A 14,449-nucleotide genomic window follows, 5' to 3' on the forward strand; every position below is an offset into this window, starting at 1 on the left:
GCGTATTTCTCTGAATTACATTTCATTCTCAACAAAAGGAAACTTCTCTGCACTGCTGTGCATTACTGAGAAAAATTACTTTTACACTGCTGTGTATTTTTCACATATGTGCTACTGCGTTCTTCACACTCCACACACTTCATACAATGAACAACAACTTAACCTTACATATGTGTTACTTGTGTCCTAAGACAAAACTCCCGTGAAAATAAAAAACTATAAAATTAAAAATCCTTACCAAAACTTACCAACCCACAGTAAATTACATTTAATGTTTTACTGACAAAAACGGCGGTCAAAAATTTAACTTTCACTTCACTTAAATTTCATGCTGCAGGCCTGTACTTCAACCATTAAAATATGCGATTTGCGATTTGCGATTTGATCGCATCTTGAAATCGCATTTGGGGGAAGGGAAAAAATGGAGCACACACATATTGGTGCGATCTGCGATATGCGATCGGATCGCATCACACCATCGCAATCGCAGAAGACACAGGTTGTAATGGAGGCGGCGGGGCATAAACGCGATTTGCAATATGCGATAAGATCGCATCGCAAAGAAAGGAAAATTCTACAGTTGAAATTATCATTTCAACAAAGGATAATTACATATACAATGTATAATGATGGGTGGATTTGCATTTAGTGTTATTTTTTTGAAATTGATAAAATTGTTATATATATATATATATATATATATATAATTTTTTAATATCAGTGAAATATTTAATTCAAAACAACTAAATATTGAGGTTTTATATTTTTTCTAAAAGGTTTATATATAGATTATATTGATGATTATATTATATATATATACAATATATACTTAAATTTTGGTTGAATATACTATTATTAAAAAATCAAAATAATATCAATCGAATTAATCTACAATTCAATATATGTACCTCTTATCTAAAATAATTTTATAATGATTATCTTATAATTTAATTATTACTTACTATAGTCTGAATATCAATACTATTATTTTTCTTAATCTTTAAAAATTCATAAAAAACTTAAATTATAATATTGATTCATAAAAAACTTAAATTATAATATTTATTTTATATTTTACTATTGCTTTTTTATAATAATATAAAACAATAAATATAATATTTATATAAATTTGTTTTTATTTTTAATTTTAGTAATTTAGATAACTATATAATTATAATACTTTTAAATTTAATATTAATATTTATTATTTTAATAATAATATTTTTATTTGATATTATAAGTAAATTTTAAAAAATAAAAATAAATAATTTTATATTTTTTTTAAATTTTTGGATATCAATCTTTATGAGAAAGGCAAAACATTTAATATACTATTCTTTAAAATGTCCAAAAATTTATATCTAAAAAATTTCAACAAAACAAAATATATTTGATATGGACAAAGGGTTTTCTAATTTTTATTTAATAATTTAATTCATTTAAAAAAATCAAAATATCTTTTAAATATTTCGTATATAATGTTTTTTGAAATGACAAATATAAAATAATTAATAATAAATCTGAAATTTATTAAAAAATTATATAATTTAAAATATCACATCAATTTAATATATAGGAGATCTTTGGTTAAAGAAGTGCTCACGCTAGAATTTGCATAAACGGGAAGCAATGACTGGAATGGACGCCACGCCCCTGGCCACCTCTACAACCCTAGGTTTCATTCATCTTGATGTCGGGAAGGGCAGTCCAAGCTAGGAGGTCTCTTTGTATGGTGCTCTGGTCTGCTCTTTGCCCCTTCTCGCGCCCACACCTGCAAAGCATCTCGATTTTGGAGGTGGGGAGTTTTTTAACCCAGGAATATTCAATGATATTGAAGCGCTCCTGCCCACTGCAGAACAGGCCAGGGACAGTCGCCTCCAGAAATGCGTGGAAAGCCCGGTTTCGATGAGCAGTATCAAATGGGAGAAAAGGGCAGCTAAAGAAAAAGCGTGCGATGCCTGGGAACCGCTCCGCCCCTTTTCTCCTGCAACACTCAGGAACGATCTCATTTTCCGAAGCAAAGAGCCAAAGATTCAGCCAAGGATAACTATATCCACCTCATCCCTTTTCTGCGGCTGGCATGCTCCAGATCTCATATCTGCCGTAAGCAAGCAGCGCTCCTGCTTCTTGTTTTTGCTGGGCATGCGTGCAGAAGTATTAAGGTTAGCAGCACACATCCTCTGTGCTCCTCGTCCAGCTTTAGCCAACGCTCCAAGACAGGCGAATCTGATTTGCTGGAAGCAGATCCCTCCTTTGAACCAGCCAGACCGGTCTGAAGAGACACAGGCATTTCAGATCCAAATCAAACTATTGAGCAAGACGATGATGCAGTGGGTTCACGCAACAGATCTTGTGCAAGATCTCCTGCAAAAACTCGAACGCCGGCTAAGGATCCCCTCATCTTATCTCAGACTGCTATATCAGGGTAAGCAACTTATGAATACCCTTCCTCTTTCCTTCTACAACATTCATAAGGACGCTTCTATTGGGGTTTCTTTTCGGTTAAGAGGGGGGTCCTTTGGGCAGACTTCCTCTGCCCCTTCTTTCTCTTATAAAGATGCAGCTTGCAAAGATGCTGCCCAACCTCAGACCTCTTCGAAAGCAGCCCAACCAAATGGGGCTCCAAAACAGTTTCTGGTAGACAAATCAGAGGAAATTCCTTCTATCAACTGCTCTCATCCTGAGCTTGAAAATCGCTACCAAATATTTGCAGAATCCGCACTTATTTGCGGATTTAATGGGCTTTGGCCTCGCACAACAGAGCTATATCAATGGATCCATACCTCTTGGACCAAAAAAAGCAAGATCTACTTATGTTCAAAAGGATTCTTCATTGTGGTTTTTGACTCAAATGAAGACTACCAAAAGGCCTTAACGGGAGGCCCTTGGTTCTGGGGCTCAGCTGGGCTTTTTCTCACCCCTTGGTTTCCAGAATTTGACCCTTCTACAGCCATCATCACCAAGATTCCCATTTGGGTCAGGCTCCCGAATCTTCCGGCACATCTATGGCATTTCTCTGTCTTCCTAGCCATTGGAAACACTTTGGGATGCTACCTGGCTACAGATACTTCAAGAAAGGATAATGGTCTCTACACCTATGGCAGACTGTGTGCAGAAATAGATATCAGCAAAGGACTGCCGGATCAGATCAATCTCAAGATGGGAGATTTCCACTGGACTCAACCATTGGATTACGAGAATACAACCTTCCGTTGCCGACATTGTCATCAAGCGGGACACCTCCAGAGTACCTGCACCCAGTTCCTCGACAAAAACAAGAGTCTGAAATGCAAACCCAAATCCAAGCGCTGGAATCCCTGTGAGCCACCCCATCGTATGGACGATTTAGACTTCTCTAGCTCGGATGAGGAGGAAACCATAGCAGACGGGCAGAATGATGAGACTCCGATGGACGCTCCCTCGGTCGACCCGACAGTCCCCTCTGACCCTCAGATTTCTCAGAAACGTACTCATTCTTGTTCGTCCTCAGACTCTGATAAGGATATTCCACCGCCAGTGCAGAATAGTCTACAACTTGTAATGGCTCAACCAAACTCCTCTAGGTGGGTCAAAGTAAGCAAGAAAAAAGGAAAAAAATGTCGGGTGGTAGGAACTGACCCCTCGGGGTAGTTTTTTCTGCATAGTTCTTTCTTTTGCATTTTCGTGTTCTCTTTGGCCTTGGCCTTCCCTTGTCTGTTTCTAAGGAGCGAGGTAGAGAGCCTATCACCATTGGCTCCCTCGCTTTTTGCTATGCTTGCTTGCAAACTTGTTTGTACTATATTTTCTCTCTCTTAATAGAATTAGTCTTTATACAAAAAAAAATTAAATAAATAAATAAATAAATAAAATTTAATATATAGGAAAATTTTCATCCGTCACCTCAATTTAATATTTATGAAATTTTTTATTAAATAAAAATTTAATTTTAATTTAGGTTTATTCTTCTGTTCAATAGGCATTTTACGCTCATACATTTTAAACTTATTTTTCCTATAAAATAAAAAATATTAAATTGTCATCGCTTTTTGAAATAAATATTGAATTAAAGATATAAAATAAATAAATATGGGGCAAAGTATAATTCGATTGGTGTAATTAAAAGGAAGGAAAATAGCTCCTTCATAAGGTTTGATTGGGTTCGAACTCACTCGGATCTTCGCATCTTGTAACCAAAACATTACGGACATGGATGAGCTTTTTGATTTTCACAGATTGAGAGAAGATGGATCTTCGTATCTTGCAACCAAAACATTACGGATAGGGGTGAGCTTTTTGATTTTCACGGATTTTGAGAGGCTGAAAAAATAATGGAGTTGTTTATGGAGGTGGAGGAATTATCTAGATTGTTAAAAGTGGTTTAAATCTGGACAAAAATATTTCAAAAAAAATTATAAGGACAGTATTTGAATCATGTTTTTTGAAGATGGAAATGGATGCACTATCATTAAAAACTTTTGAAACACTTAAAATTATGAAGTTTGACTACTTTTACTTGGATTTAGAAAAATCCCTATTAGATTTTTCAAAATATGACTAAAATCTCCATTATTTTGAAAGAAAAAAAACATAATCATTAGACTAAGGCAAAAAAGAATCTGATTGATGTGCTTGTCTCGAATTAAAAGGAAGGAGACCATCCGACCGGCTCTTTGATTGGGATTGATATATGATGTATGACCTCAGGAATCAAACCCGCATAAATAAAAGTGTAGAGAGGGCATCTGCGCGTCTTGCACGCATTTAGATCCGGAAGAGCCCATCATCAAAATCTGCAGTGTGTTTTGTATATATAATTATTAGTTTCCTCATTTGACTGAGACAAAGATGTAACCAATTCCTAAATTGCTTTGGTGGTGTTTTTTGTATTTGGTTTCATATCCATTTTTGGTTCGCTTGGTATGACATCTGTCACCTCAGAGTTCGAATGAAGCACAGATACAACATCTATGTGAGGCATTTCGAATTCTAAGCACCAGCCAAAATCTGCAGTATGTATGTTTTGCCTTTTATCTTTTTCTCTTTCCCATGGATATGCAATATCTTTTAGTTGGGTTCGATGCAATAGTTACAGTTCCTCTATTGATCAGAAAGACTCTTGCTGTGATTAATTTTCAACCTTTTATCTTTTTCTCTTTCCCATGGATATGCAATATCTTATTATTGGGTTTGATGCAATAGTTACAGTTCCTCTATTGATCAGAAAGACTCTTGATGTGATTAATTTTCATAAGAGAAATTGGAGTGGTTAGTGATATGTATTAAATGTGGTGGAAGAAATGGAAATTAATCCAACACAGTTTAACTCCTCCATTCTCAATGAACAGTGAGGTATCTTTTTGGTTTCCTATAATAATTAATTGCCGATAAGCGACCCATGTAGGTTTCTCTTTCATTTCTAAAATAGTTAACTTCCAATATACTAGCAATGAACAACTGATCCTGAATTGATAGATTATATTATAGTTATCATTTGCTTATAACAAATGCAGAGAGTGGGCATCCACACATCTTGCATGCAGTTAGATCCCGAAGTGACCATTAAAATCTGTTGTATGTTTTGTATATAAAATTACTATTTTCCTCATTTGAGTCGAAGAAGGATATAACTGAGTGCACCAAATTATTATTTTCCCCATTTGAGCCGAAGAAGGATATAACCGAGTGCACCAATTGCTTGGGGATGTTCTATATGTTAGGTTCATCTTGATTTCTCATTTTGATATAGAACCGTGTCCTCAGAGTTCAAACGCAGCGGGAAGCACAGATAAGAGAGTTATGCAAGGCTTGCAAGCCATTAGAATTTGAAGTATACCATATGTATGTTTGACTTTATACTTTTCTTTTTTCCATAGATTTGTTAGATCTTTTTTAATTGAGTTTGATGCAATAGTTACGAATTTTTTATTGATTAGATAGACTTTTGATGTTGATTAATTTTTGGAGGAGAAATTGGAATAGTTAATGATGTTTATTAAAATGTTTTAAATGAACTTGTATGTCTTTTTTCCATATCTAAAATAATGAGATGGGATAGATTATAAATATAGGCTAATAAAGTAGTAATGAAAAATGTAACCTGAATGGTTAAATTATATGATATTTATTATTTGTTAAATAGGAATTATGAATCATAACAAACATATTAGTGTTTATATTTATTATGAAATTATGAATTATATTTATTGTTTATTTATAAAAAAAATTCAACTTAAATACAAATTATAAGTTACATAAAGTATATTAAGAAATTACGAATATTATAATTGCATAAACCAAACTTAAATTGGTAGATTAGATTATGTTTATTGTTTATTTATAACAATTTTAATAGTTTTCCAAAGCTATTATAGAAATGGTAAATTACAGAAGTCAAATTATTGTATTCTTTTAGAGCTTAAACAAAACTTAATTGTTAGTTGTTACACATAATAGAGTGGGATCCCTTTTAGAGTGACCACAAAAACCTACCAAAGAATCTCACTGCATCATCCTTATATCCTAAAGAGAAAATCAATCTAGTATCCATTTCATTGTAGCTCTAGATTCAATTAAACTTTTCATAATTAAACATTGTGAGGTCAAAATAAGTCTAATAACACCTTTAACATTATTATTATTAAAATGACTCCCTTACATCACACACTTCATCATAAATAACTAAAAAAAGCAATAAAAACAAACAATAAAAATTCAATTACCTATCTGAAATTTTTTTTTACGACATTGATTGTAGACTTTTCATCAACTTCTACATAAGTTGAAAATCTAGCCAAAATATCCATATAATAAACTCGTTATGGCATCCCATGATTCCATTTAAACGGTCCACGAAAAAAGGTCTTATCCACATATTAATGCTTATAGGCATAGGTTCTAGAAATAAACATGCAATTCCATTCCTCAAAGGAGAGTGAAAGACTATATAAAAACCCTAATTTCATTTATTTATTGCCGGAATTGGAAACACTACAGAATTACAAATATTGAGAGTTATAATAACGCGTGATGACTTTCAACTAATTTCGAGAACATGTCTATCATTCATATCGACTCGCCGTTGCACAACTTCGTTCCGGACCAAGCAGCATCCAATATTGAGCCAGGAATGTGAATTCAACTCCTAGACACTACGGTGGCAGATTCGCAGTATTACATTTAAAAGGTCCACAAAAAAGGGTCTTATCCCGATATTAATAGGCTCTAGCTCTAGAAATAAACATGCAATTCCATTCCTCAAAGTTGAGTGGAAGATTATATAAAAACCTTAATTTCATTTATTTATGGCCGGAAATGGAAACGCTAGAGAATTACAAATCTTCAGTTATAATAACGCGTGAGGTCTACCATTCATATGACTCGCCATTGGGCAACTTCGTTCCGGACCAGGCAGGATCCAATATTTGGAGCGCACGCGCGCGGTCTATCAACGTTTAACATTTTCATAATTAGGTGGTCCCGGATCCAAATGAGTGCACATCAACACTGCATCACGATAATATGAGCTGTACCAGTAGTCAGTAATAAAATAAAATAAAAATAACCAAAAAAAATTAATTACGACCGAGATCAATGTGATATCTTCTGCAACTTTTCTTTTAAATACGTGTAGACTCTTCATCGACTTCTCCGTAGGTTGTGATATAATGTGATATCTTCTTCAACTTTTCTTTTAAATACGTGTACACTCTTCATCGACTTCTCCGTAGGTTGTATATTTAGCCAGAGTAGCCAGGATTTCATTTAAAAGGTCCCAGCAGCAGTCTTACCCACATATCGTATCATTATATTAGTGTACATGTATAGGTTATAATAGTAATTATGCAATTCCATTTAAAAAAATAATAATAATAATAATAAAAGTTTTAAATTTTATATTATTATAATGATTCGTAATTATAATTTTTATATTTATAAAATTTTATTACTATATCTATAAAATATTTGTATTAAGGAGATCTATTTCAATGGATCATTACTTGTCAATTTAATCAAGTATCTTGATTCAAAGAATGTTGAAAAAATTGAACTAGTATTAAAAAAATTAAACTTATTTGACAATTTAATCAAGTATCTTGATTCAAAGAACGTTGAAAAAATTGAACCAGTATTGAAAGAATTGAACCATTGACTTTTTAATAACAAAAATGTTTTTAACAATAAAATTCAACTAACCTATTAAACTAACCCTCTACCCTAACTATAATTATTATATTATAAAATTATTATTTTAATTATAATATAAAAAAGTAAGTACAATTTTTTTTATAAATTTTTTTTATTTTATTTTTATCTAAGCTCTAATTTCTATATCAAAATTGGAAAACTATATATTATAATTTTTTTTATATTTTCGTATTTCTAATTATTTTTTTTTATAATCATATTTTTTTTAGAAATTCTTTTAGGGTGTTGTGTTATATTGCAACTAGATTAAGAGAAAAAGTAAATGTTTTTTTATCTCATATATATATAAAACTTTATTATGCAATACATTATGCCAAAGTTATAATAAATTTCATGTAAAGTAAAAAAATATAAGTTAACTAAAACCATAAAAAATTGGAAATATAAAAAACTACTTGAAATGGATTTGATTTATTGTTGTTCTTCATATTCTTCCACTCTTAAATGGATAATTTATATATAAATTTATGACACTCTCTAATAGATAAATGAAAATCTTTCTTTTTTGGCAAGATTCTGCTATAGAGCAAGATTGAATTTTGTTGTTGTTTAAAATGCAATTTTGAAAGCATAAATAGATTCAACACCCCAAAAATTCCCAAAATCATTAAAATTTGGCAAATCAAACATTTTTTTTGTGAATCAAACAACTTAAACTTGTGATTCTAAAAATATCTACCATATTTTAAACAAAATTGACAAATCATTTTATTTATTAATTAACTATACATAAATTAATGATTTTATATTATTATTATTATTTTAAATTATTTTAATTATCATTAATCGATTTTATTATTTTTAATTTTTAATTTTCTTCTAGTTTATATTATTCAAATATTTTTTTCCCTTCTCCAATTCCTTCTCAATAATAAATACAATAATAACAACCATTTAATTTATTAAATTAATTATATTGTATTTAAAACTTGAAAAAGTGGTCATTCAAATTTTACATAATTTTATCAAAATCGTAAAAATCATTCCAATAAATTTTTTATTTATATATTTATTATAAGATAATATAATTCCCATAAATAATTGCTCAAACTTTTCCCATAATTTTTTATTTTATTTATTTATTTATTTATTTTATTTTTAACTGAAATGGTTAATGTATTTATAGATTAACGGTTGGGTTGTAGCCTAAACAACCGACATTACATGGAGACTTGAGTTCACTAGTCCATATTACACCTAACAATCTTCTCCTTCTGAGTTTAGAGATTGTCCATCAATCCAAAAATATTGAATTAACTGTTATGTCGTGTGAAGTCAGAGTATGGCAATCAACACGGAGAGTGTGTAAGATCCGTTGGATTTCATAAACCAACGGACAGGATCAAACCCTGGAGGAATATCGCATCGACGAATGTTGTTTACAAAGGGGTAGTCTCAAGTCTTAAAATGTTGCGATTTGCGATCCCTGCAAAATCACATCGGAGAAAAGCTATCGGCGATGTTGAACCATAGACCTTACTGTTAAGCGATGTGATCGGTGGAACAAATCGCATCAGAAAAAGTCAAGTGGCCATTGGACAACCAAAATGCTGATTGCAATTAAGGGGTGGGCCAATCAAGCGATGCGTCGATAGTCGATGGGTTGGAGATTGGCGATCGGGGCAAATTTTGATCTGCGCAGCGCTGATGGGCTATGGTATGGCAATCAACACAACTCTTCTAATTTTTTTTTTGAAAAATCCTTGTGTCAGACAGTATCCCTCATTGGCTTTGATATCTGCCTCCTTGTTTGAGCTGCGGAGGATGTGAGAAAAGGAGGAGGAGGTAAAAAAACCAGCAGGCCCAGCAGAGTCTAGAGAGTATTATTGAGAGTTGGATTGATAAAGTGATCCTCGGAGTTTAATGTCTTTATCAATAGCTCTTAGTCCCCGAAGACCTGAAGAGCTTTGTGTCCATGCTCATGTGCAATCTGGCAAGCCTTTAAGAAGCCCGAGAATTTTGGCCTGATTGTTTGTGCTCTGTCCTAGTCCCCAGATGTAGCTATCTATTTGGGGGCCGTCTTGAGAGTAGACCACTCCACCTGCACCAGAGATCCCTGGATTGCCTTTAGAGGTGCCATCGAAGAAAACGGTTACCTTTCCCTACTTCCTCCACCAGGTTTGGAACTCTGCATCCAGCGTTCTAATGTGCCAGGCAGGATTGAATGTGGGGCGAGCAGGTACCTTCTTACTGTCCCAAACGAGAAGAGTTCCCAGTCGGCTTCGTTCTTCAGTTATGAGGGTATCATCTAACTTGAAGGAGTAATTTCCTAGAGCTTCTATTAAGGACGCCTTGGCTCTGGCGACCACTGTCAAGGGAGAGGACGTTACATTGTTGAATATCCAATTATTTCGGGTGAGCCAGAGCTTCCAACAAATGAACTTGGGAATGGAGTGCCAAATCCGATTCCACAGTGATTGTGCGCTGAGAGTCCTAGGGTACCTTGCAGTCCAGGTGGAGAAGAGATCCACGACTGTGCACTGGAGAGGAGTGGGTGTGTTGAGACCGTGAAGGACAAGAGCCCATACCGATTGGGCAAAGGCGCAACTTACAAAGAGGTGGTCCATGTTTTCAGATGCCAATCTACACAAAATGCACCAATGCAGCCCTATAATGCCTCTGTGGGCAAGATTTTCACTTGTCAACACTTTCCTGTGAATAAGCAGCCAAGTGAAAAAATTCACCTTGGGGTTTCCGGATGCGTCCCACATGCACTGCCAGATGGAAGGGTTGAGAACTTGATTTTGCGTGGATTGCAAGGCTCCAAAGCGAAGCGTAGAGGTATAGATGCTTGTCTTCCCCCATCTCCAAAGATTCGATGCATGTAAGTTAACAGGTGCCGATCTCTTTAGCTTGTCCAAGAGAAGGTGCTTTTGGTGAAGTAAATGTGCTGGCAGGTTGGGAAAGACCCAATCCTCCCAATTCCCTTGTCTGTCCCAAGCAGAAATTTCATCAAGACTGTGCAAGCTGAGCTGGGAGAGCTAATCATGAAGATTAGCTAAATCCACTATATTTACGAGGGGGGAATTGCCCATGATTTTATCTTGCCATATCGAAATATTTGCTCCATTTCTAGGCACCCTGTAAAGCTAGTTTTGGAAGGTGGCAAGCCCTTTTCTGCATAGGTTCCAAAGCGGCATGCCTTTGGGAACACTGTCCGCTTGGAGGTTTCTCAATGAGACGCCTTTGAAGTATTTATTCCGAAGTAATTGGCTGACTGGATGGTGTTTGTTGGAGTAGAGCTGCCAAAGAATTTTTCCACTTAAGGCAATGTTGGCTAGGCCAGGGTCTCTAATCTGGAGACCTCCTTCTAGCTTTGGCCTTTTCACTGTGTCCCAACTAACTAAGTGAAATTTCCTCTCGTTCCCTTTGCCTCCCTACCATAGGAAGTTTCTGAGCAGCTGTGGAATCTGATTCGTGATTGTCTTTGGAGCCAGGAGGAAGGAGGCCTGATAGATAGGGAGAGAGGAAAGGACATACTTTATGAGGATTAGCTTGCTAGCGTAGTTGAGCCACTGCCCACCCCCAGCAGCTATCTTGGTTTTGGTCTTGTTGATGGCTTCAGTCCAGAATGAGGCTCGGTTAACCCCCAGGGTTAAAGGTAGTCCTAGGTATTGTATTTTGTCCCAGGAGGCATAGCCCGGAAAGTCCAAGATTTTAGCAATTCGAAGGGTGGTTTGCTCCTCTGTATTCCAACTGTACACTGCACTTTTTCTTTTATTAATAAGCGCTCCTTAAATAATACAAAAGCTTTGCAGGATCCCATTGATTTCCTTTGCTATTCATGTGGAAGCTCCTCCCAACAGTAGAACAAAGCATGATTGATTGGTTATGTTCCTTAAATTTTAAATTTAAATTATAAACTTAAAAAAAAATCCTTTTATAATTTATGTTGTTTATATATTATAAATTTTAAATTTAAATTATAAACTTAAAAATATCCTTATATAATTTATAATTTATATGGTTTATATATTAAAGCCATCGTCCCATAAATTTTAAATTTAAATTATAAACTTAAAAAAAATCCTTCTGTAATTTATAATTTTAAATTTAAATTATAAACTTAAAAAAAATCCTTCTGTAATTTATAATTTATATGGTTTATATATTAGAAATTTTAAATTTAAATTATAAACTTAAAAAAATATTTCTATAATTTATATTGTTTATATGTTAAAGCCATCGTTATAAACTTTACCTTAAAGTGTCTTGGTTTGTGAAAATGTCCCCTAAAGTACTCCACAAATAAGTCTCTGGCATCAGTATACCATAAATAGTATGCCATAAATTGAACTAATGACTCTTCAATAGCAAAAATACTTTAACAATTGGGCTAACCATAGACTAAAAATAATAAATGTTACTTAATAGATATCAACTTTATTTTTTCATTTATTAATTATGATTTTGTAATTTGATATTGAAAAAATCAATAATCTAACTAATTAAATTAAATAAAACTTTTATGTTAATTTTATAAATTATTAATACCCCCAGGACATAGTACTAACTATATTCCAATGGGAGAAGGGAAAATTTCAAAGCCCGGTAGTGAGAAGAGCATAGAGCCTGGTAGTGGGATTCAACATATGGACCATCTGGAAAGAGAGAAACAGAAGGATTTTCTAAGGTAAGATCATCTCTCCGGAGGAGTTATGGAAAAGAACTCAAAATCTAATAAGAGAAACAATCCTAGCAGAAGCTTGGGGCCAGGAAGATTGGAAAACTATTGCAGAAGAGAACTGTATTTTAAGGAGGCTAAATCTGGAACAAGGGATGGTCCATCCTCAGCAACAAAAAATACAAAGAATACAAAACCAAAGCCCAGCCGTGTTCATTCGTCCACAGGACGACTTCATCAAACTTAATTTTGACGGAGCGTCAAAAGGAAACCCGGGGCTGGATATGGTGGGATCTTCAGAGATAGCGAAGGTCAAATTAGGTGGATCTATGCAGACAGAGGAGGTATAATGAGTAACAATGAAGCAGAATTCTTGGCTGCCTATCAAGGGATCAGGATTGCAATAAGAAACGGATACATGAAACTAGAAATAGAAGACGATTCAAATGTGGTAATAGAGACAATCAGAAAACTAAATAATGGGAAGGCATGGGAACAGGTGGCTAAGAGTTGGAGGACGGCGGGTCTTATCTAGGACCTGGAGGAATCAATGAAGCGTATAGAGTATAAGGTTATTCATCATGTTAGGAGAGAAGGTAACAGAGTTGTAGACTACCTTGCTAATTGGGGTTGCAACGAACCGGACAGGAAAGTGGATAGCATATGGACAACTTAACTGGCAGGGACAAATTGGGAGAACTTAAATCGAATCACCAAACAGGATAATAATGACACAACATAGTTATGATCAAGTTTACATCCAGACCCCGATCGGGGTGGAGAAAAGGGAACTGTACGGAGAAATGATGGGTTGCAGTGCACAGCAGCAGAAGCCACATCTTAGGGTAATCATATTAAGGGATGCAACGATGGCATGCATGAAAGGCCGAAACCCGAGACAAGGAACCGTGAGAATGATGGAAAAGGCAGGGGAGAAGAACGGCGGCGCTCAGTCGGTGGATCACATGATAGGTGGCGATAAATCTACAGGAGCAGGAGAAGGTAATATAATTGACAAATCGAAGATTAGAAAGGTGGCGAAGTTTGAAGCAATCTGGCAAAGAAACCCTGGTTACCGTCTCAGAAGAGGGCAGGAGGCTATGGCGGATGGAGGAAGGAAGGCAAGTGAAAACAGTGGAGAGGATGGTAGATGGATGGATCAGGGGAAGCACAAGCAGGAAGTCCGGAATGCGAGAAAGAATGATAAGCAACAGACAGAGGAGAAAGAAAGCTTACAGGAGACTAAAAAACACCAGGTGTCAAAGGAAGGAGAGGTGAGGAACAAAAGGAGGGAGCAGGAGCTGACGGAAGAAGAAGGAAACCGCAGGGAAGGAGAAATGGAGATCGGGAAGGAAGAATGCATGGCGAAGGGGACTTTCGAGGTTGGTCAAGGAAGTCGGGGTAACACCAGAGGAAGACCATCCAGAAGAGGTAAGGGCAGAAGGCGCATGGGCGGAAGAACTTGGCAAGTGGACCGCTATGAAACTGAGACACCGGCTCCAAATAAACAGAAAAGAGGGCGTCGATCCATGGATCAGATAGCTCAGGAAGCAGAACGAGCATACAATAAAGGGACCAACGAGGAGATAAGAAGGATTATTGATGTCTTGGAAAATAAAGTCCTGGAGGAGGCCTCTGATC

This window comes from Pinus tabuliformis, chromosome 8 (assembly GCF_031772625.1).
Source record: "Pinus tabuliformis cultivar Carrire ecotype Pingquan chromosome 8, CPIR1, whole genome shotgun sequence".
Classification (NCBI taxonomy): Eukaryota; Viridiplantae; Streptophyta; class Pinopsida; order Pinales; family Pinaceae; genus Pinus; species Pinus tabuliformis.